At 38.3% G+C, this 23,680-nt stretch overlaps 1 protein-coding gene across 1 annotated transcript in view; it reads right to left on the bottom strand.

Moving 5' to 3' along the window:
* Positions 1 to 23,411, bottom strand: part of HRH1 (histamine receptor H1) — a 63,153-nt gene extending 39,742 nt beyond the window's left edge. Inside the window, exon 1 of the mRNA XM_051982357.1 lies at positions 23,103 to 23,411. The gene's annotated coding sequence lies outside the window, so the exon portion shown is untranslated. The remainder of the gene's footprint in view (positions 1 to 23,102) is intronic.
* Positions 23,412 to 23,680: the final 269 nt, after the last annotated feature.

Here is a 23,680-nt window from a genome sequence, read left to right as displayed (position 1 = left end):
TTTTTAAGTATCCTATAAATGGAGCTATTTATTATTATTATTGTTGTTACAATTGTTGTTAGTTATAATAATATTAGCAGAAACTATAGTTTCCCTTGTGGAAAGAACTCTCTGGTGTGGAAACTTCCTTCCCAGATACAAATCTGCAACTCATCTGTAACGTATAGCCTGAGTAGTTTGGGTGCATTGATCAGTTTGGTCCATCACTTAGGACCACATCCAGTAGATCTCAGAGGAGGGACTTCAGCCCAGATTTTCTTGACTCCAAGGCCCACTATCCATTGACTCTGCCACACTAATTATCACAATATCATTGTCATTGTTATCATCATTATTATCAAATCATCATCCCCACCACAATCATTTTGCTTGAGTCTCTGACAACCAAAGGATCTCTCCCTATACCAATGTCAATATTCCTACTTGTGCCTTTGATGCCATTCCTGACAATCTCCACAAGTTTTTTTCCTTTTAGCATCCTCTCTCTCTCTTTCTCTCTTTCTCTCTCTCTCTCTCCCTCCCCCCCTCTATTTCTCTCTCTCTCTCTTTCTTTCTCTCTTAGGACACTTAAATGGAAGTGAATTTATCAAACAGATTTCTTTCGTGGAGATTGGGCATCATTAAGTAACTAAGAAGGGTTCAGGTGACATTGGAAGACAGGAAAAAAAAAACTATAGTTACAAGGATACAAAGATAAACTTTACTGAGGACTGATTTTGAGTTAATTATCTCTTTGGAACTTTGGCCCTTTACTTAAAAGAATCTTAAAGGAAGCCAGAGATTCTATGGGGAGGGAGAATAGCATTCAAGGCATGGAGGTCAGCAGATGGAACACCAAAATTAGGAAATGGAAGGAGAACACTTTGGGCGGAACAAAGCCTCTGAAGGGGAGTGACATGAAATAAATGTGAAAATATAGGTTGGAGTTGGTCAGTGAAGTGCTTCAAATGCCAAGGAGGAATTTAGATTTTATTCCAGTGGCATCAAGAAGCAACTGAAATTTTTGAGCAGGGAATTGACATAGCCACACCTGTTTGTTGGGATTATTTTACAATTGTGCAGCAGATGAATTAGAGAAAGAAGGAGGAAGAGCCAAGCTAGGGAGTCCTTAGAGATAAGCATCTCTCTGCCTTTTGTTCAGCTGCTTCAGAATCCAAGCCTTTTCCAGAATGTCGGAGTTCAGTATGTGTAATAATGATGATAACACTACTACTAATTATAACTGACATTTACAGAGAGAATCAAAGTTTGCAAAAGGCTTTATAATCATTATCTCATTGGAATTCATAAGGAACTTGGGAAAGAGGGACTGATGAGAAAAATGAAAGTCAGAGGGAGCCAGTAACTGGTTCACAATGACACAACTAACAAGGATCAGAAATGAGATCTGCAGCCCTGAAGTCAGGAGGACCTGAGTTCAAATCAGACTGCAGACACTTAACACTACCTGGCTGTGTGTCCCTGGGCAAGTCACTTAACTCCAATTACTTCAGCAAAAAAAAAAAAAAAAAAAAAAAAAGAAAGAAAGAAATGAGATCTGAATCCAAGACTTTTGACTTGTGCTTTTTGGAGGACCTAAATGCTTCAGCATGTTGGTCTGAGAACTTGTACTTTGGGAGTGTTTTCAAAACACACATTTTAGAGACAAGTGGAAATGAACGTTGCCCAAATGAGAACAGTTCTGTTCAACCTACCACTACAAATGGCTCCTTGACTGACTTGCCTTCTCAGGTTGAGGGTGAATTTGAAGTGATTATGTGGGACTTGTTCATGTGATGGACAATTGAGTCCAACATCAGGGGATAAATGCTGGGCTAGAGTTGCTATGGCAACCGTTTCCTTTGTGGTTGCTACTTCCTCTCTTCCCCTTCATGACCCCAGAATAGCATTTCTTCAGATGGGTTCCCCTTTGGCAGGGCAGGTGATGGGACTATCTGTAAGAGAAGATCCCTAAGGACTCTCGGGGGTGTTAGCACTGCTTCCACAAATGGATGGATAGATCATGTAAGAAGCAGAAAAACAGCCTGTTGGAGTCCATCAGGGTTCAAGGATGGGCTCATAGATAGACAATGGATGTTGAGGGGCCGAGGTTGCCTTGAACATGGCCCTAAACTCAGGCTGAGCTCACCACCCAAGTCAGCTCAGGGGCGATGACAGGTCCCCCATTTCTGTCTTTCCTGCTCTACAGGGAGAGCCAGAACTAAGAATATCTGTGACTGGCACAAAGATCACAATTGCACCCAGGGGATGAGTCACGCTACCATGCTAACTCAATTCAGATGTGCAGAGCAGGGTAGAGCAAGGCAGGGAAGGCACTCATTCACTTCTCAACTCCACGCTAAGCTTTTTATTTCACCCTCATAAAGATACTGCCTTTGCCCTGTGGAGTTAAGACCTCTGGGCAAAGTTCCGTAGTCCTGCCTACTTAGGCTTTCTTTCTAACTGCTTGGGATTGTGTGTGAAGGCAGGTTCTCGGGCACTCAACACCACAGTACCTGAGTGATTGTCAAAAAGAATTACCATCTTATCTTCATAAGTTTCCTTTAAGGCAGAACTCAAGATCTCAAGTGTTGGGGCACCTCAGTGGCCCAGTGAACAGAATGACAGTCCTGAAATCAGGAGGACCTGAATTCAAATCCAGCCTTAGATGCTTACTAGCATTGTGATCTTGGAAAAGTCACTAAATAGAGTTAGTGAAATTCGTAAAATGAGCTGGAAAAATAAATGGCCAACTACTCCAGTGTCTTTGCCAAGAAAACCCCAAAAAGGGTCAGGAAGAGTTGGATATGACTGAAACAAGGGAACAACAAGCCTTATCTTCTCAGAAAAGCTTCTCTGACCTCTCAGGTTCATAGGCATTTGAAAGTCTATGAAATTCAAAACATTGCCTCTAAGACTAGAGGCAACCTCTTTGCCTCCTGAATACTCAGCATTTTGATGTTTTCATGTATGGAACAAGAGGTATTTTTTTCTATATCTTGGACCCTTTTGAAAGTTTAGCAAAGCTTGCAGACCCCTTCTAGAATCATGTTTTTAATTGCATAAAATAAAACACATAGAATTACAGAGAAAACTAATTGTATTGAAATATAGTTAATAAAATACTAAAAAAAAAAACCCTGCATGGACCCCAGGTTAAGAACCTCTGACTTAGGATTTATTTAATTTCTTTTTCCTTTTTGGTACATCTTGAGAGTCAGTATGGTAGCATGGAAAGGACATTGAATGTGAAGTTGGCAGGGAACTGGATTTGAACCTCTGACACAAGTTGTGAGACTCAGGGTCAATCATTTTTCTCCTCAGTATCCTCACCTATAATGTTGTGAAGGGATCGTTGTGAAGTTCAAATGAGACAACACCCATAAATGTTTTGTAAGCCTTGAAGGGAGACAAGACTATTAGTTGAAATTAAGATAGCCCTTGTTAGACTGTAAGCTGCTTGAGGGGAAGAACTCCTTTTAAAATTTCTTTTTTTAATCTTCCCCATAGACTAGAACAGAGTAGGCAGTTGTAGTTTGTGGAATGATTATGGCATTTTGCCTTTTCTGATAATGTTATTTTAATTTTCATGTGTGTATGAACACAAGCAATAAGCATTTATTGAGTACCTACTGTGTGCCAGACACCGTACAAGGTGTTGAGAATAGAAAATGGAAATAGTCTTTGTCCCCAAGAAGCTTTCATTCTTTCAGGGATTGTCAGATAAAGACAGATACAAGGTTCTTTTTTGGGGGAGGAATCGTTAGAAGTTATGGTGATGAATGAATGAAGAAGGAAAAAAGCATTTATTAAGTGCTTACTATGTATAAAGCTAAGTGCTCGGGATAGAAATAGAAATGTCTCCCCTCAGGGAACTCACACTCTAATTAGGGAAGATACCACACATAGGAGAATTCAGCTACTGCCTGGATAGAAGAGTGCAGAGATCATAAAGATGCAGCTACAGGGCTGGTGTTAAAGCCTGGAAGTCCTTAGGATGCATCTGGGCCCCCATTAATGGGAAAGGGAGAATGGGACAGGGAGGAAGGGAGATTCTGGGTTCTATCTGGCAGGGTTGGCAATGCTTGTTTAATGTCCTGCCAGTAGGATAAAAAGGCAAAAGAGAATTGGCAGGAAACTTAGAAGTATATTCTTGGGGTGGTGAGGGGAAGAAGGGTCTTATTGGGCACCTTTCTGGTATCTACCTTCTGGATGCTCTTGGATGGGATCTGGTATCAGCCTCTCTCTGTGTCTCTCTGTGTCTGTGTGTCTCTGTCTCTCTCTCTGTCTCTGTCTCTGTCTCTCTCTCTGTCTGTCTCTGTCTCTCTCCTCTCTGTCTCTCTATGTGTCTCTCTCTGTCTCTGTCTCCATCTCTGTATCTCTGTCTCTGTCTCTGCTGTCTCTCTATTTCTTTCTGTCTGTGATGGGAAAATAGAGGCTTCCAATGGGCATCAGATATAGCTGGGGTCCTCCAGGTGCTTCCAGTGGGGGTCTGTTGGCAGCACAGGGGGACACTTGCTGTGCCTGGGAATCGGAAAGATCTTGTCTTTGTAAGAGCTTGTGTAGTAGGTAGTGCTTTTAGCCAAGTCCCTCAAGGGTCCCTAGAATATCTCAAGAGATAAGAAGTAAGCACTGACCCGATTTTTCTGGCCAGATTGTACAACTGGCAAAGGCAGGGTTTGTGCTATTGAATTCTTTGTAGCGTTCAAGGCTGGCAGCAGGGGGCTGGACCCCCAGAGGATATTACTGAATGAAAACTGCATAGAGGGAGATCTTTTCATGATGAAATGACCTGTGAACAAGATGACAGAGGAAGAGATACATCTTGACAATAGATACTGCGAGCCCTGACATAACAATTACGAGTAATGCGCTGTATCAGTAACCGTAATAGGCAGTCAAATCTAGGGGCTTTTTGGTAATTGCCTCCTTGAAGCCAGCAGACCAGACCTGACAAAGAATGACTTAACACTTTGTGTTACTTTGCGGAGTCTCAGCCACCTCCAGAAAACATGCCCTTTGCCAAGAGGCAGAGTGCTAATGAAAGGCACCGTCTTACATGAGTCACTAGAGAGAAATGAAAATTGTGTCCAGGCTGGAAAAAAATTCATCTGAAAATGACACATCCATTCTAGCATGCATTTCCACCCTCCTCTGATCTGAAGAAAGAACTATCGCACACCCACACTCGTTCTCGCACACACTCACACACAGACAGCATGACAGGAAGAAAAAATTTATTTCTTGTCTCCAAGGCTGAAATAATGCACAAAGGAATGGACAAATTTGGACCTGTAGCTAGAGGTCTCTGTCTCTCAAAATTTCTCTTTCCCTCTCCTAATCCCCCTGCCTCTACTCTCCCTCTCTCTCTCTCTCCCTCCCCCCTCTCTCTTTCATTGTCTCTGTCTCTCTGTCTTTGTCTATGCTGTTTCTGTCTTTTTGTCTCTGTGCTTCTTTCTGTCTCTTTCTGTCTGTCTCTGTCTCTCTCTCTCTTTGTCTCTGCTGTTTCTGTCTCTCTGTCTCTGTCTCTGTCTCTCTTTGTCTCTGCTGTTTCTGTCTCTCTGTCTCTGTGCCTCTCTGTCTCTCTTTGTCTATGCTGTTTCTGTCTCTCTGTCTCTATGCCTCTCTTTCACTCTGTTTCTCTCTTTCTCTCTCATTTCTCTTTTCTTCTCAATATTCCCATCAGTATCTTTCTCTCTGCCTTTGTTTATCTCTTTCTCTCACTTCTCTTTAACCCTGTGATACTCTGGATGGTGAATTCTATTGTGAGGAGACAGTGCAGGGTATGCTGTAAAGAGAGAAAGCTAAACTAGGCATCATGAACTCTGGGATCTCGTCTGGCCCCTGCTGCTTACTACCTGTCTGACTTGGGCAAATCATTAAGCAGTAAGTCAATCACTGTTATTATTGAATTATTTCAGGTGTGTCTCACTCTTTATGACCCCCATTGGGATTTTTTTTGGCACAATGGAGTGGTTTGCCATTTACTTCTCCAGTTCATTTTACGGATGAGGAAACTGAGGCAAACAGGATTAAATGACTTGCCCAGAGTCATCCAGCTAATAAATCTGAGGCTGGATTTGCATTCATCTTTCTGACTCCAGGCCCAGCACTCTCTTCCTGTGCTACTTAGCTTTTATTAACCACTTGCTATGTCCCAGGAGCCAGAGATACAAAGACAAAAATGAAACAATCTTTATCCTCAAGAGACTTACATTCTATAAGGAAGACAACACGCACATGAATAATCATATACAAAACACACAGAGAAATAAATACAATACACTGTGTGTGTGTGTGTGTGTGTGTGTGTGTGCGCGCGCGCGCGTGCACTACCTGCTGGAGAAAGGGCAAGAATCAGGAAACACTTTACTTGCAAAGTTTCATTTGAGCAGAGTTTTGAAGGAACTATAGAATACCAAGAGAAGAGATGAAATGAGAGGGTGTTCCATGAATGAGAGATAATCAGTGCAAAGGTGCAAAGATGGGAGATTTAATGTCAGGCCAGTTTTTCTGAAAGTGATGTAATATAGAATAAGGTTGGAATAAAAACTCAGGACTAGGCTATAAAGTCTTGAAAAAGCCAAAGAGAAGATTTTTATCTTAAATCAATGAGCATCACTGGAGTTTATTGAGTAGGGAAGTGACATTTTAGGAAAATCACTTGGGTAGTTATGATGGGTTGGTAAGGGGATCAACTTAAGGGAGGAAGATCAATTAAGAAGCTTTTGCAGTAGTCCAGATGAAATAGGATGATAATCTGTACTGGGGGGGGGGGATGGATGTCTGTGTGAAAAGAGAGAAGAAGCATTTGTTGCCATGGGTTTGTTGCAGTCATTGCAGGGATGGATCGATATATAAGATGAGGGCCAGTGTGACATCAATGATAATGTTGTCATTGATGGGAGGATGATTTCTCTATGGAAATAGAGAAGTATAAAGGAAGAAAAGTCTTGAGGGAAAGATCATGTTGAGTTTAGGATAATGTTGAATTTGATTTGTCTATAGAAAATCAAGTTTGAAATATCCAAGGAAGAGTAGATGATGTGAGACTGAAATTCAGGAAAGAGATTAGATAAAGATTTGGGATTTATTTAGAATGAGATGATAATTAAACTCATAGGAACTAGTGTGGTCAGCAAGTGAATGTATAGAGAGACTAAGAGAGGACTCAGGCTGGAATTCTGGGATATATCCATATTTAAGAGGATTGCTGTAGAAATAGAAAGAAAAGGAATGGTCATCTTAGGGTGAAGGACACCCTCCAAATGTTGGAGTTCAAGAGAAACCTAAAATATTTGGATTCCCATGAACCTAAAATATTGGGATTCCCGTGATCCTAAAATGTTGGGGTTCCCATGAACCTAAAATATTGGGGTTCCCATGATCCTAAAATGTTGCGGTTTTAGACTGTTGTCTTGAGGTGTGTCAAAAGAATATGCAGGCTTAGACCTATCTCCAAGTAAAGGGACAAAGTTCAATATAATTTTAACATCAATTAAAGTGGGCTAAATTCCAAAAAAGGAAGATTGTAAAGAGCAAGGAGCAACAGGTAAATTTATAGGGAAAAGTGAGAAAAGCCAAGTGTGTCTATGAGATATCTGTCTGAATGCTCACAATACATAATGTATGAATACTTCTAGTCTAGAGATGCTAGGTACCCATTTGTTAGCAGTCTTTCATCAAAGGTTGTAATGATTTTTTTTTCTAAAAAAGAAAAAAAGAAACAAAGGAGGAAAGAAAAAGGAAAAAAGAAAGAAATAACCCTCCTCAAAACTATGGTGCCATATTAAAAAAAATAGATGTGTGAACATGGTATTTTTTCTTATTTTATACTTAAGTTTAAAATAAAATAAAAAAGAAACAAAAATGAAGCTGAAAATTAATAAACTTAGAAATGAAAGATTATAACACTTTAAAAATGGAAAACAATTTCATTCCATTATTTTATTTATCTAGGTTAAAAAACCCTACTTAAAATATATTTCAAAGTCAAAATATACAATCAATTAATAAACTGTTAGAAGTAAAAGGAAGCTTAGAGATAATTTACTTCAGTCTTCCCCTTTGACAGATGAAGAAATTGAGGTCCAAAAAAGCTAAATGATGCTTAAATTCCCACAGCTAGTTAGAGGCAAAATCTGTCTCATCTATTAACAAAGATAATATACTTTACTGAATGGTACTACCTGTCGAAGCAGAGCAGACAGTGTGGGGAAATGATCAATGTTGAGCCCAAGCCTAGGGCACATGGCTGAATAGTGCCCAGAGAGACTTTGGAACCTGCCGATGTGGAGACAGCATTTTCTCTTAAATATTCTGGAGTCCTGTCACAGCCTTCTAATTCGTCTCTCCACTTCCTGTCTTTCCTCTTTATAATCAACCCTCCCGATACCTGTCCAAAAAAGGTTCCTAAAGTCTGAAAATGTCACCTGATTGCTTAGGATCACACTTTAGCTAGCCATTTAAAACCCTCACCAATTTGTTCTAGTTTTCCAAGTTTATCTCAGATTGCTTCATTTACTGATCTACTTAATGTTCTCAGAACTCAGTATGTAATCTCTGGACTCTCTGCCTTTTCAAGGATTGTTCTCCGGTATTTGGAATGAACTTCCTTCTTATTTCTTAAGAATTCTTGTGTAAGGGTGAGGTGTTCATCAACAAATCACTTAAATTAAGAGATAACATGCTTATTTGGAACCATGCCCAAAGGGCTGTAAAATTGTGCATGCTCCAGCGTTGTCATTACTGGGTCTGTATCTCAAAGAGATTATAAAAGAGGGGAAAAGACTCATATATACAAACCTATTTGTAGCAACTCCCTGTGGTGGCATGGAATTGGAAAGTGAGTGGATGTCCATCAACTGGGGAATCGTTAAGTAAGTTATCATATATGAATGTAATGGAACATTACTGTTCTATAAGAAATGTTTTCAGAAAGCTTGAAAGACTTAAATGAACTGATACTGAGTAAAGTGTGCAGAACCAGGAGAGCATTTTATACAGTAAAAGAAAAATGATGTAATGATCAGCTATGATAGACTTAACTCTTCTTAGCAATAGAATTCCTAGACAATTCCAATAGACTTGGGATGGAAAGTATGTCTGTCCAGAGAGGGAACAATGAAGACTGAATGCAGATCAAAGCATACTATTTCCACTTTTTTTTTTTGTTTGTTTGATTTTTTCTTTCATTTTCCCCTTTTTGTTCTGATTTTTCTTTCACAATATGACTAATATGAAAATATATTACATATATAACGGATATTCAGCCACAATATGACTAATATGGAAATATATTACATATATAACCTATATTCAGATTGCTTGCTGCCTTAGGGAGGAGGGAGAAAAAATTTGAAACTCAGAAACTTACAAAACTGAATGTTGAAAACTATTTATACATGTAATTTGAAAAAAATACTATTGAGAAGAAAGTTTTAAAAAGTGTAAGGAAATGAGAGAGAGAGAGAGAGAGAGACAGAGAGAGAGGAGAAAGAGAAAGAAAACATGCTCTGGTATTTTTAGGAGGGGAGAATAAGCCACAATCAACTTCTCAGGATTTGGAGCAAAGCTTCTTAAATTATGAGTCACAACCCCTATCAGATCACATAACTGAATATGGGGATTAAGAAAAATTTGGTAGTGGTAAAAAGTATCAAATATTTCACCAAGATTTAATTATTATATATAAATATATAATATTATATATATATATGTATATCTTATTAATGTGTAAATTTCCTTTGGTCTTTAGTAAATGGTAAAATTATATGTATCCCAAAGAATTGTTTTAAAATAAATTTCTTTGCGATTTATTATCAGCAAATGTTTGATTTGTATACCTATTTTATATGCCTATAAATCCTAAATTTTCTCAGGTAAAAATGGGTCTTGAGTGGAAAAAGTTTAAGCTCTGCCTTAGATAAGTGTGAAAAGACCTTCCTGTAGCGATTGCCAGGAGGAGCATTCAAAATGAATGAGGAAACTGGGTCACACCCAGTAGGTGTTCTATCAAATAGCAGACCTGTGCAAAACCAGGAAATGGAGATTCAGAAGCAAGAAGAAAGTGAGATTCCTGCTCTCTCTCATCTCTTGCCTGGTAAGTGGCAAATCTCAGAGTTCCCAGACTTCCAGATCACAGCTTAGTCCCATATTTCTTCACTCAAAAGGAAAGAACAAATATGCAGAAGAAAAGAAACAGACGCCATGTTGCTGTGATCAGATGTGGGATCCAAAATTCAAGATCCCTTTCCCCTCTCCCTCTAGTGAAACCCCAGAAAAGATAACCCAAATAATTCTGCCAGTACCTTTTGTAAGCATCTCAGTTCTGGCTCCCAAGCCAATCAAAAGGTTCCATTTCTTTATGTGTTAAGCAGACTGGAAATAAAACTTCTCCATGCTCTGAACTCCACAGGAAAATTGCATCAGCCCAGTGCACTCATAAGGAAGGGTTCACTGGTTCATTGACCAGTCCCTCCCATTACATTACCTTCCTTCAAGATAAGAGTAATAATGATAATTATCATTGATAATTTTAAAGTTTGTAAAACACTTTACATATGTTATTTCATTTGTTGCTCACAACAACCCTGGGAGGTAGGTGCTATTTTGCAAATGTGGAAACTGAGGCAGACAGTATAATTTGCCGGGGCCACAAAACCAGTAAATTTCTTAGGCTGGATTTGAAATCAGGTTTTCCTAATCCCTTTCTTGAGTATGAGGTCTTTTTTCCTCTTTGTTTTTGTATCCCTGGTATGGATACCATGTCTCGCACATAGTAGGTACTCAATAAATGCTTATTGGTTTGGATTAGTTCCTTAACCCATAGGTGCTAAAAGTTGGGGCAAAGACTGGGGCAGAAGGAAAGGGGGTAGTTTATTTCTGTTTGCCAAATACTTTTGCAAAATCTTAGAGTTTTTAGTCATGTGTCTTGAGTACTGATTGGGCAATCTGGCTTCACATTTAGAGAATGTTAAAAGTATCTTTGCAAAGATCAGTGTACACTTTAAAAAGAAGATATCAATGGCAATTTACTTTCATGATTTTAATATGAAATTTAATAAGTGTGACTTTGGGCAAATCATTTAAACTCTCAGTGCTTACCCTATTCACTCTCACTAAGATTCTAAGGTATGAAGAAGATGCTAATTTTTTTTGGCACAAGAAGTTTCCTCATTCAGGCTACCTACTGATGACAGAACAGGTCCTTTCTTAACTTTTTTTTTTTTAAGCCAGCACATTTTGGGATCTGTTTTTGCTTACTGGATTTAATCCATTTTATGGATTCATTGAAGTATATATTGGTTTCCAAGTCATAATTATTAAGCTTTTCTACTTGTGATAAATTACTGATTCCAAATTTGCAAATGGGCTAGTTTCCCAGAAATGGTTATAGCTACCTACGTCAGTATATAACATCTGGCTTTTTTGGTGGGGTCTGGATAACATTCATTTTATCATGAAAAGGAGAATAGGAGATGGACACATTATTGTGCTGGCCCTTGTTATTTCCCCAATCCAACTAAGCTCCATTCTGAAAAGAAAGACCCTCAGGCATGTTCTCTGGATGTCTGTTTGGGATTTCAGCTCTGTGTCAATGTTAAATCCATAGTTATATCCAATTTTTGGTTTTAATTGATTCAAGAGTTGCACTGTTTTATACTTGTACTAATTTGCTTTTATTTATCTTCACTCATGAATTTGAATAAGATAACACCCCATGGCAAGAACCCTCAAAGTTCTCTGCTGGCAGAATTCTACTTTAAAGACACTCAAGATTAGAAGATCATAGAATTATTAATCAAAGTCAATCTAGACCAACTCCCTTATATTATAGATGAGGAAACTGAGGCCCAGGGAAGTGAAAGGACTTATCCAAAATCACACTTATGGAGAGTATATTGATAAATGTGTAACAACCAGCTCTCTGGAAAAACAACAATAACAAATTTACCCCATAACAAACTCTTATGTTTAATTTGCTTTATCAACAGTTTTTTCCATCACTTTCTTAAGTCCAAACAATCAACAAAATAAATCAAGCTCTAATTAGTATAATTTACAAAATGTAATACTCAGCTTAAGGACTGGCTGCAGCACAATCTGTGGACAGCTTATTAGGTACATCTAAGAGCTCTGATTCCAAAATCAGTACTTTTTCTATAATAGCATATCAATGATGATCTTTTTGGAAGAGGTATAAAGCCCAGTGACTAAAGTGATACTGGCCACATGAAACTCCCAAATGCTATAACATCAACAGAAACTTGGAGAATCACCATCACAGACTGAGTACCACCAATATCCCATTTGAGAAAGAATATAAGACCACAGGAAAATCATGGTTTCTGATCTTGAAAAGGACTCTGATGGTTAAAAAAACAGCTACTATCCCGCTACCCCTGCTATGTGTATTTATGTACTATGAACCTGTGCTTGCCTTATTGAGCTGTCTGTCTATGAATCTATCTATCCATCTATTTATTTATTTTTTTAAAATAACTTTTTATTGATAGAACTCATGCCAGGTAATTTTTTACAACATTATCCCTTGCATTCACTTCTGTTCCGATTTTTCCCCTCCCTCCCTCCACCCCCTCCCCCAGATGGCAAGCAGTCCTTTACATGTTGAATAGGTTACAGTATATCCTGGATACAATATACATGTGCAGAACCGAAGAGTTTTTTTGTTGCACAGGGAGAATTGAATTCAGAAGGTATAAATAACCCAGGAAGAAAAACAAAAATGCAAGCAGTTTATATTCATTTCCTAGTGTTCTTTCTTTGGGTGTAGCTGCTTCTGCCCATCTTTGATCAATTGAAACTGAATTAGCTCTCTTTATCGAAGAGATCCACTTCCATCAGAATACATCCTCATACAGTATCGTTGTTGAGGTATATAATGATCTCCTGATTCTGCTCATTTCACTTAGCATCAGTTCATGTAAGTCTCGCCAGTCCTCTCTGTATTCATCTTGCTGGTCATTCCTTACAGAACAATAATATTCCATAACTTTCATATACCACAATTTACCCAGCCATTCTCCAATTGATAGGCCTCCATTCACTTTCCAGTTTCTGGCCACTACAAAGAGGGCTGCCACAAACATTTTGGCACATACAGATCCCTTTCCCTTCTTTAGTATCTCTTTGGGGTATAAGCCCAGTAGAAACACTGCTGGATCAAAGGGTATGCACAGTTTGATAACTTTTTGAGCATAGTTCCAAATTGCTCTCCAGAATGGCTATCCATCTATTTATATATCCATCTATGTGTCTATCTGTGAATCTATCTATATCTACCTATCATCTATCTATCTATCTATCTATCTATCTATCTATCTATCTACCTATCTATCTGTATTCATCTATCTTTCCATCTGTGCCTATCTGTGAATCTATCTCTTCTATCTTATCTTTCCATATTCATCTATGTGTCTATCTGTGAATTTATCTATCTATCTATTTCTTCTTTGGTTTCCTCCTCTTAATTTTTTTTTTTTTTTTTTTTTTTAGGTTATGGGCTCCTAGAGAGAAATAAGCTCACCTTTCACTTAACTGAACTGACTTTAGACATGTTTTAGGTCAGAGGTTTTTAATCTCTGTGTCCTGACCCCCTTGAGCATCTGGTAAAACCTAGAGACCCCTTCTCAGAATAATGTTTTTAAATACATACAATTTAATACAAAGGATTCCTAAACAGAACAAATTCACAGAGTCCAAACCACCTACTATGTGCTAGGCGTTGTGTTAAATTCTGGGAATACAAAAAAAAAAAAGCCAAAATAACAAAAATGACCCCAAATCACAACTCTGCTCTCACATTCCCATAGTCCATGCTATCTATTCTCACTCTCTAATGAGGGGAGACAACATGCAAACAAGATATAGACACAAGAAGTTAGGGAGAATCACTGGAAAGAGGCACTGGTCTTAAGGGGAATCAGAAAAAGGCTTCTTGGCAAAGGAGGGAATTAGTTGGGACGTGAAGTACTTCAAGTTAAGCCTCCCAAAACAGAGCAATCCTCTCATTTTATAAGGAGGGAAGAAGCCCAGGAGTAATTGAATGATTTTTTCCCCATGATCACACAGTGAGTTCCTAATTAGCCAGGTTGTACATGAATTCAGGTCCCTGATTTGTCGTCCATTTTGTGCTGTGGCTCATGTCCCTCGTATGTAACTCCCCAAAAGATCACTTAATGAATATGATGTGATGGCAGTCTTCTCTACACAAGTGATCTCTGCCTTTGGACTCAAAGAGGATGAGTGTAGCTTTCTGGAGTTCTGTGCTTGGAGGGCTGATTCTTTCTTAGACTGAATCTGTGATTTCAACAATACAAGGAACTCCCAGTAAGGAAACTCCCTCTACCAATGTATATGGACAGTTGCTCTGCAATTATCATCTTGGAGAGCTGAGTTAGGGTGCTGAGAGGTGGATTCCTCAGAGTCACAGAGCCAGCAGGTGTCAGAAGAGAAACTTGAACCCAGGACCTTCTGAGTATGAGGCCAGTTTGCTATAAAACATGTTGGGTTGCCATTCTAGGTGAATGTTAACCACTTGCAATCACACACACTTAGACTGATGACAGTCAGTAGTCACTGGTGAAATTGCCCTGTAATTAGCTTCTTCATTAGCTATGCCAATCTACATCTTAATTAGCCTTAATGGAGATAATAACGAATCCCAATGTTTGACTCTCGTTACCATAGCATAGAAAGGATAGAAGGCCTGCAGGACTAAATGTGATGCCAGCATAATGAGGGAGCCTGGCAAGAAATCCAGTAGGGAATTTTGTTTCTGGCAGTAAAAGAAGAGACACAGGTCCTGACATTTGGCTCCCTGGAACTGCTGCTTGTCCATCTCAAGAAAGATCTTTTTTTATTCTATCCTTTGATCAAAACAGCCTAGAGTACAAGGCCAGAAATCTATTCAGTCTCAGGAATAGCATATACTAGGGGAGCCAGGACTTGGCCTAAAATGCCCCTACAAAAAGATACCTACCTCATTAAAGATTTTTCAGACCACATGAACCTGGAGTGTTACAGTTGAGATGATAGGTTAGATTTTTTCTTAAGGAATATGACAAATTCAAGTCACTCTGACTCTCCTTGATTGCCTAACAGTAGGTCCCAGGTCAAACCCCAATTAGTCATTGTTTGGGCCCAAATAGATCCAGAGTGAGGGTAAATAACATTTGTTTTTATTTTGGTCAAAAAACCTTAAAGTCTTTCCCTATCAGGTTGGATTTTTTTTTTTTTTTTGGTGACTAGGTAAAACAGGCCATTCTTTGTCTTGATTCTTACCTAGTCTTAAACACTGAATGAGAATCACCTCAGTCAAGCAAGACCTGATAAAACTTCTTAACTTAAAAAAGCCAAGGTCTCCCACCCACTGCATCCTGGCCATCTTCAGTCATCCTGATCTACATCTTGCCACTGGATTCAGCTGGCCCTGAGAGAAAGTGGGGCTGGTGACAGCCTGTTCCTATTTAAATCCAATTCACTTGCATATCATAACATCACTTCCCTTATGTCATGATCCTCTGAGAACAAGGGGCAAAGAACAACAGAGTTGGATGACACTTTGGATATTATTTAGATTAATTTTATTAATTTAAGAATTAAGATAAGGATAATAAATAAAATTCTACAGTGAGTTAGTGGTAATATCCAAGAGGTCATCTCACCATCAGTGCAAATAAACACTTAAAACATTCTAGAATGAAGGACATCTGAGTTTGAATCTTGCCTCAAACATTTACTAGCTTTGTAACCTGGGCAAGCTACTTAACCTTTATTTGCCTTAATTTGCCCATCTGAAAAATGAAGACAATAAAAACATCTATCCTATATGTCATTTGTTAACATCAAAAGATTGAACACATATATAGCATGTTCCAAATCTTAAGGACCATACAAATGCTAGCTATCATTAAAAGCCTACTGTACTATATAATATATAATATACTATATAACATATAGTATATTCTGCCTATAGTATATACCTATTCTAGTTATTCTTAACTAGGTAGTAGGGAAAATACAAAGATAAGCCATCGTCCTGGTCCTCAAGGAGCTAACTAGTCTAACAGGGTGATAATGGCAAGAATGAAAGCTATAATACAAGAGATTATATTAGAAAGCTTAAAAACATTAAAAACGAAGTGTGAGTTAAAGTCTGAGGGAGATGATCAATGCTGAGTTTTGGAGAAAATCACAGATAAGGTCCCGATTAGGAACATGGGAGATCAGTTGGGGTCACAGTCAAAAATAATGTATCCAGAAGTAGAAAAGGAGTTTCAAAGTGCTGTATTTGGTCTCATGGCTTGGGCTAAAGTATATATCCAGGTTTGGGATTTTGAAAAGATTAATACTCAGGAAATGATACAATCAGGAGCACTATTGTTATGTAAAGCAGCAAGCAGGCAAACCAAGCATATATACACTGATATAAAAAGGCAGGTTTGTCCTACATGCAAGAAACTTACTTCACCTGAAGGGGCAGGAGATGTGATGAGGAGGAATATGTTCAAATTTGAAGTTTAGGTAGCAATATTATATATTCTAAGAATCAGCTAGGTTGGAACAGATAATTGGTGGCAGATATAGGAGGGGGCATTCCTAATCAGTCCCAGATTGTGGTGGAAAAATTCTTGGGGTGGGTGTCCCTTATTGATATACCAGGCTTGGGTGTCCCTTATTGATATACCAGGCTTGGGTGAAACTTGAGGAGGGGAGGTTTCTTTATTGGGACTACAAGCTGGTAAGATGAGCTAATGTTAACTGAGGCAACAGAAGGAAGATGATTTGAGGCCCCTGTGGCAGTTCAAAAATTTGTCTAATAAAAAAGCTGCAAACCTTAGCTGCCTATGTAGAGTTAGCAGTGGAAAAGTACAGGCTGGCTGTTTGGCCTCTACGCTTCTCGGAGCACCAGGAAAACTTGGCCTAAGTGGCTCTGTATTGGAATTTTCTCATTATAAATATAATATCAAACAATGCCCATAACAAAGAATAACACTGAATAATCATCATAATATCAAAAATATAGAGTTCACTATCACAAGAGGAGACTGATTCACAAAATGCCAAGTTGAGACTGAAACTCCCAGTCCAGATCCCATTTCTACTGTACCTCAGTTACTTCTCCCAAAGGTAAGTCTTCATTGTGATTCTCCATTTCAGATTCTCTTGAAAATGTTCATATAATCAACATTCATTTATTAAGCACTTTGTATGTTTCTGCATATTGCCCACATACAAACAAAATAAAAAGCAGTTCTTATCATTCAATGAAGCAGTCAATGAGGCAGCTAGATGGCACAGTCAGGAGGACCAAGTTTAAATCCAACCTCACACACTTAACACTTATTAACTGTAGGACTCTGGGCAAGTCACTTAACCCCAACTGCCTAGCCCAAAATATTCTTAAAAATAAAATAATAAAAAATTAATCCATCAATAAGCATCTATTACGTGTTTATTACATGATGGACATCATACTAAGCACCAAGAATTAAAAGAAAAATAGCCCCTGTCCTTCAAGGAGTTTATTTTCTAATGGGGGAGGACAATGAACCCAAAAATATGTGCATAGAAAATACAGGGAAGATACAAGGTAACTTTAGAGGTAAGGTTACTAGCACTTGGGGAGTAAGACCTCCTTCAGAAGGGAGCATTTCCGTAAAGGTTGGAAGAAGTCTAGGGTAACTAGAAAGATTACTAGGGTGGTACCTTTCCCTATGAGAGGAAAGCTCAGGAGAAGTAGAGGTTTGGAAGGGAAGGAGATCATTCTTCAGTTCTGGATATGTTAAATTTGAGATGCCTATGGAGCATCCCGTATGAAATGCCCAATAGGCAGTTGGTCATGTGAATCTGGAGTTCAGGAGGGAGACTCCAGCTTAAGGTAGTTAAATGGTTCAGCAGTGGAGGAAGGAAGACCTCAGTAAATCCTACAAGTACTTAATAGCTATGTGGCCCCAGGCAAGGCACTTAAATTTAATTTCCTTACATATAAAATGGAGTTTATAATAACACCTATCTCACAGTATTGCTATGAAGATAAAATAAGACATTTGTTGAGTGCTTTGTAAACCTGAAAGTACTATCCTTGTGGTTTTATTATACAAACCATAAATCTGGGAGCTTAATTTCTATGCTGTTGTAAATACCAGATAATTTGAGGAAGAGATAATCCTAACTAGAGAAATCAGGAAAGGCTCCACAAAGTAGGTATAGCCAAAATGATCCATTAAGCTAAGGATTCTAGCAGGTGAGGATGAGCTGGGGCTGCATTCTGAGTGTAATATTAAGCATTACTATGGAGTCGGAGGTTGGTGCTTTCTGAACTTTCCCTTCCATTCCACTTTAGCCATTGCTCCCAAGAGCAGGAGAACCATGGTTCTGTGGCTCATTCTTTGAGGGGAAATCTAAGGGAGCGCCAAGTTCGAATGTTAGGGTTCTGCTTTGGTGTGTTATTTGAATTATTCCTAAAAAATAAACAGTGAGCTTTTTTATAGTGGCAAAGGCTTGTAATCTGAAGGGATAGCCATGAATGGAGGAAATGGCCGAACAAGTTATGGTATATGACTGTAATGGAATAGTATTATGCTATAAGAAATGATGAGTAGGATGGTTTCAGAAAAAGCTGGGAAAACTTAAATGAACTGATGCTGAATGAAGTGAGCGGAACCAGGAGAACATTGTACACTGTAACGACATTGTGTGATGATCAATTGTGATAGACTTAATTCTTCTCAATAATATAAAATCTATAACAATTCCAAAAGACTCATGGTTGAAAATGCTATCAAGTAAAGTGAACAGAACAGGAGAACTTTGTACACAGTAACAGCAATATTATAAGGATGATCAACTGTGAAAGATTTAACTCTTCTGGGCAATGCAATCAAGACAATTCTGATCATCCTCCTGGGGTGGTAAGCAGAGATAGGTTATAAATGTGTATGTGAAATTAGGTCCATATTTTGTATGAGAAGACTCAAATGAAAGAAATAAAATAGCATGCTTCAGTCTTTATTCAAATAGTATCAATTCTTTCTCTGGAGGCAGATAGTATGTTTCAGTATGAATCCTTTGGGATTGTCTTGAATCATTGTATTACTGAAACAATCTTCATCCAAAAGTATTGCAGTTAAGATAGGAAAGACATGTGTGTCTATGTAGAGAGTGTGCATTTGTATGAGCATGTATGTCTATATCTATATATGTAAACATAAATATATCTTTTCTTTAAAAAAAAAGACAATTCTGAATGACATGACCAGTCACCTGCAGAGAAAGAATTGATGGAGTCTAAATGCAGATTGAAGCATATTTTTAAAGCTTTCTTTATTATTGTTATTTTTTTCTGTGTTCTCTTTTGCAACATGACCAATATGGAAATGTTTTGGCTGACTTCACATGTTTAATCTATATCAAATTGTTTTCTTTCTTATGACAGGAAGTAAGTTTTGGAACTCCAAACAATTCTAAAAAATGTTAAAAATTGTTCTTACATGAAATTGAAAAAGAAAGAAAAATTTAAAATTCCTAGTAAGAGAAAAAAACCCTAATAAATTGTGATTCACTAGTCTCTAGGAAGGTCTTAAGCTCACATGCTAAAATTGTAAGGTTTTAGTGTAGAGAATTTGTGAAATACAAAACCCCTTGTGGCTGACCCTCTATATATTTTCTGATCTCAAGTCATGGCAAGTTCATAGGCAATGGAAACAAACATATGTAAAAAGAGAATTAGATTAATAAAATGCCATCAGTAGCAATGAAGCAAAGGAGTTGGTGATTTTTTTTTTTTTTTGAAATGGAGGCAGAGGACAGCAAAAGAGAAGAATATTTCTTGGCCGTTGAAGCTGAGGAGTTGGGGTGAAATTTCCTACTAGTTAACACCTTCCTCCAATCTGAACTCTGAAGTTCCACTTGCTTCCTGTGGATGATGATTCTGTCTGCCTCAGTGGGTGTCTGGCTTGTTTTCTACTTCATTAAACAGTCTCTGCCCTGTTTCTTTGACTCACCTTCCTCCCTCCTATGAAGCTTCCTGGCTGGAGATTTTTTATCTTCCTCCTTTTACTCGGTGCCCTCAAACTTCCTGTCTAGGCAGGGTCTCACCTCCTCTCCATCAAATTGAAGCAGTTGCTTTTCCCCACGGAGCTAGATCTTTGGTCTGTGGAAATATGTAACAGGATCTACACAAAGTCTGGAGTGGATGGAAAGGGACATGGAGGCAGGGGATGAAATGGGTAAGTTTGGGAACCAGGATGCAGGCTGATTTGTCTGGGAAAGTCAGAGAAATGAAGGTTTCTCTGGATCCATAAGCTCTATGAAATAATAATATCAACACTCTGAACTCACAACAAAACTTTTTTTTTTTTTGGGGGGGGGAGGCGGGAAATTTGGAGAACTACTGATAATTCAGCCTGATTTTCTGTTCCCTATACTGGAGCCTAGGGAAACTTTTTTGTCATAAAAATATAAAAAAGATTCAGATTTGGAAGGTAATGTTAAAGATCATCTAGTCTAATGCCTTCATTTTACAAAGGGGGAAGCTGAAATTAAAACAGATGAAGTGACTGTTCCACAGACAGTAGGTGATAAAGCCAAGATTTGAATACAGGTTCCCTTGAAGACACGATGAGGCCATACTTTACATTATACCAAACTGCCTAGTTCTAGAGTTATACAGCTGTGAGTGATGAAAGCCTTGTGTTTCCCTTCTAGCTCTCTTAGGCAAATTATCATCTCTTTGTCTCTATCTAGCCCTCTTTTTCTGTGTGTCTCTTTCTGTTAGGAAAAAAAAAACTACTGTAGATAAGAAAGTCATTCACCAACTTCAAGATCCTCCAGAAGCATAAATTCCAATTGTGTGCCAACACACCCAGCCATTCCCTGTATATTTCATCAGCACCATCATTGGTCTTCCTATTTCTAGTTTTTTCTCACTCTAACCCATTCTTCAGAGTGGGGCAAAATTAGTTTTTCTATAACGTTTTGCTTGGTGCAGTCCAATATTAAGTTCAAAATTTTTAACCATCCATTTGAGGCTTATCCAATCTTTCCAACACTGTGACATTCTACTCCCCTACATAAATCAATCAATCAATATTTATCAAGTGCCTACTATGTGTGAGGCTTAATGCCAACTTCTGAGGCTACAAAGAAAAATTCAGATATTCTGATTGACCCATTATCCAGACAATTCTGGTTTTCATTCAAATAGTTTTTTTTCCTATAAAATCTTTCACCATCCTTTTCAGAGCCCAATTCATATACTTCCTCCTCTAGGAAATCATAACTGACAACTCCAGGCCATGTGATCTATTTTCATCCTCTGACCTTCTATGGAAGGCCTTTGACATTTAGCATGCACTGCCTTGTATACCTCACTTGCATCTCAACTTTCTGTGAACTTCAATTTCTGTTTGTTTGCTGTACAGCCAACATGGAAAATCTCTGCCCGTTGGTGATGCCCTCCTTGAGGCCATCATTTTGGGAAGGACCTTAGCCACACTTCACCTCAGTCTCACCATGACTTTCTATGGGCTCCAGCTCCTTCTTCTTGTCTGTCATGTTTCCCCTAGCTAGGTACCTTTCTTTTCCCCACCATTTTTCTAGTCCTTATATTTGTTATCTTTTCCCATTGGAAGTTAAGTTCCTTGAGGGCAGAATTTAGCACCTGGTATACATGGTAAATGCTTAATGAATACCCTATCTATGTATCTTTCTTTCTTTCTTTGGCTGAGGCAATTGGGGTTAAGTGACTTGTCCAGGATTACACAGCCAGGAAGTTTTAAGTATATGAGGCCAGATTTGAACTCAGGTCCTCCTGACTTTAGGGCTGGTGTTCTATCCACTGTGCCACGTAGGTGCCTCCCTATCTATGGATTTATGTGTCTGTTTATGTATCTATATATCTATGTGTCTTATGTATCACTGTATTATCTATGTATGCCATCCATGTATCTATATATTATCTATCCATATCGTCATTGATCTATGCATCTATCTATCCTTCTGTCTATTTTTCTATTTATCTCTCCATCTCTTTTCCTCTCTTCCTCCCTCATTCCCTCTTTTCCTCTTTCCCTCCCTCCTTCCCTCCCTTCCTTCCTTTCTTCCTTCTTCTTTATTATTTATGTATGCCATCCATGTATCTATGTGTCATCTATTCATATCTGTCATCGATCATCTATCTACCTATCTTTATCTCTCCATCTCTTTCTTCCTTCATTCTTCTTTCTTTCTCTTTCTTTCTTCTTATCTATCCATCCATCTATCTATCTATCCATCTATCTACCTATCTTTATCTCTCCATCTCTCTCTTCCTTCATTCTTCTTTCTTTTTCTTTTTTCTTATCTATCCATTTATCTATCTATCTATCTATCTATCTATCTATCTATCTATCTATATCTCAGCCAGTATAAAGTTGGCATCCTTTATCAGATTACAAATTTCTTGAGAGTAAAGTCTAAGGCTTATACTTCCTGTGACCTATATGGTGCTAAATAAATAGCAGATGTTCAACAAATGTTTGTTTGTTGTTGTAGGCAGTGGTGATAATTCTCATTTGCTCAAGGCTTTCAGGATTGCAAAACTCTTTTTCAACCCTTTCAAGCAGATAGTGCAAACATAATCTCGGTTTGCAAATGAGGAACCTGAAGTTCATAGAGGTTAGATACGTGCCTATGGTCACCACATAATAAATGATGAAACATTAATTTGAACCCAGGTCTCCTAATTTCAAATCCACATTTTTTTTTGGTTTTGTTTTGTTTTTTACCATATCATGGCAATCAGGATTTAGAATAATGAAACAGACCTAATATCACAAGGGAAAAAACGAGAGACATAAATTAATTAGTCCTAAATCTCCCAGTTTCTTCAATAATTAAGCTAGAACTAGAAACCAACTCCCCTGAGCCACAGCTCCGTTATCATCATGATTTAAGGCACAACTATTCAAACGAGTCTTTTTCAAACTGATCATTTTGAAAGATGTCTTAATGAATAGATCACTGTACAATCCTCACGGATTGGCTGATTGGCCAACTTAGATGAAGGCAAATAAAAACCCCCAAGAAAACAGTTCTCCATCAGTTGTCCTTCCTACCTGAATGCAACCAGAGTCTTCCAGGATGTTCTTTTCCACGTCACCCAAGGTCGTCTGTGTTTAAAGAGCAACACTTCTGTGTGACTGTTGATAAGCAGCACCCCAGTTACCTGAGAAGGAGAGAAGGTAGGGGTGTGTGTGAAGTCAGTAACTGTTGAATGTTAAGTGAAGTGAGTCCTGAAAGATTAGACTGGGACTCACCCAGAGGAACATCAAGTTAATTAGATTTGTTGAGGCACCAACTAGAGTACAAATGCTCCAGGGCCTCACAGTAAGAGGCACAGAATTACACACACACACACACACAAACACACACACACACACACACACACACACACAATCACTCATATATATTCCTGCCACTTAGAATTCCTTGATGACATCAATGATGACATTAATGTATGTAAACTGATTTGCAGGCTTTAAGGGGCCTAATTGTGAGCTGTTATTATTAAATGTTATTGATTCTATCACTTAATCATCTGGGTCTCCTGGTTCTCTCTTTGATTCTCCCGTTGGCTCTGCCAGTGATATCCAATGATAGAGGCTACTAGAACAAAAGGACGTTAAGTTAAAAC

Source organism: Antechinus flavipes, chromosome 1 (assembly GCF_016432865.1).
Source record: "Antechinus flavipes isolate AdamAnt ecotype Samford, QLD, Australia chromosome 1, AdamAnt_v2, whole genome shotgun sequence".
Lineage (NCBI taxonomy): Eukaryota > Metazoa > Chordata > Mammalia > Dasyuromorphia > Dasyuridae > Antechinus > Antechinus flavipes.
This window is presented reverse-complemented; position numbering and strand designations above follow the sequence as displayed.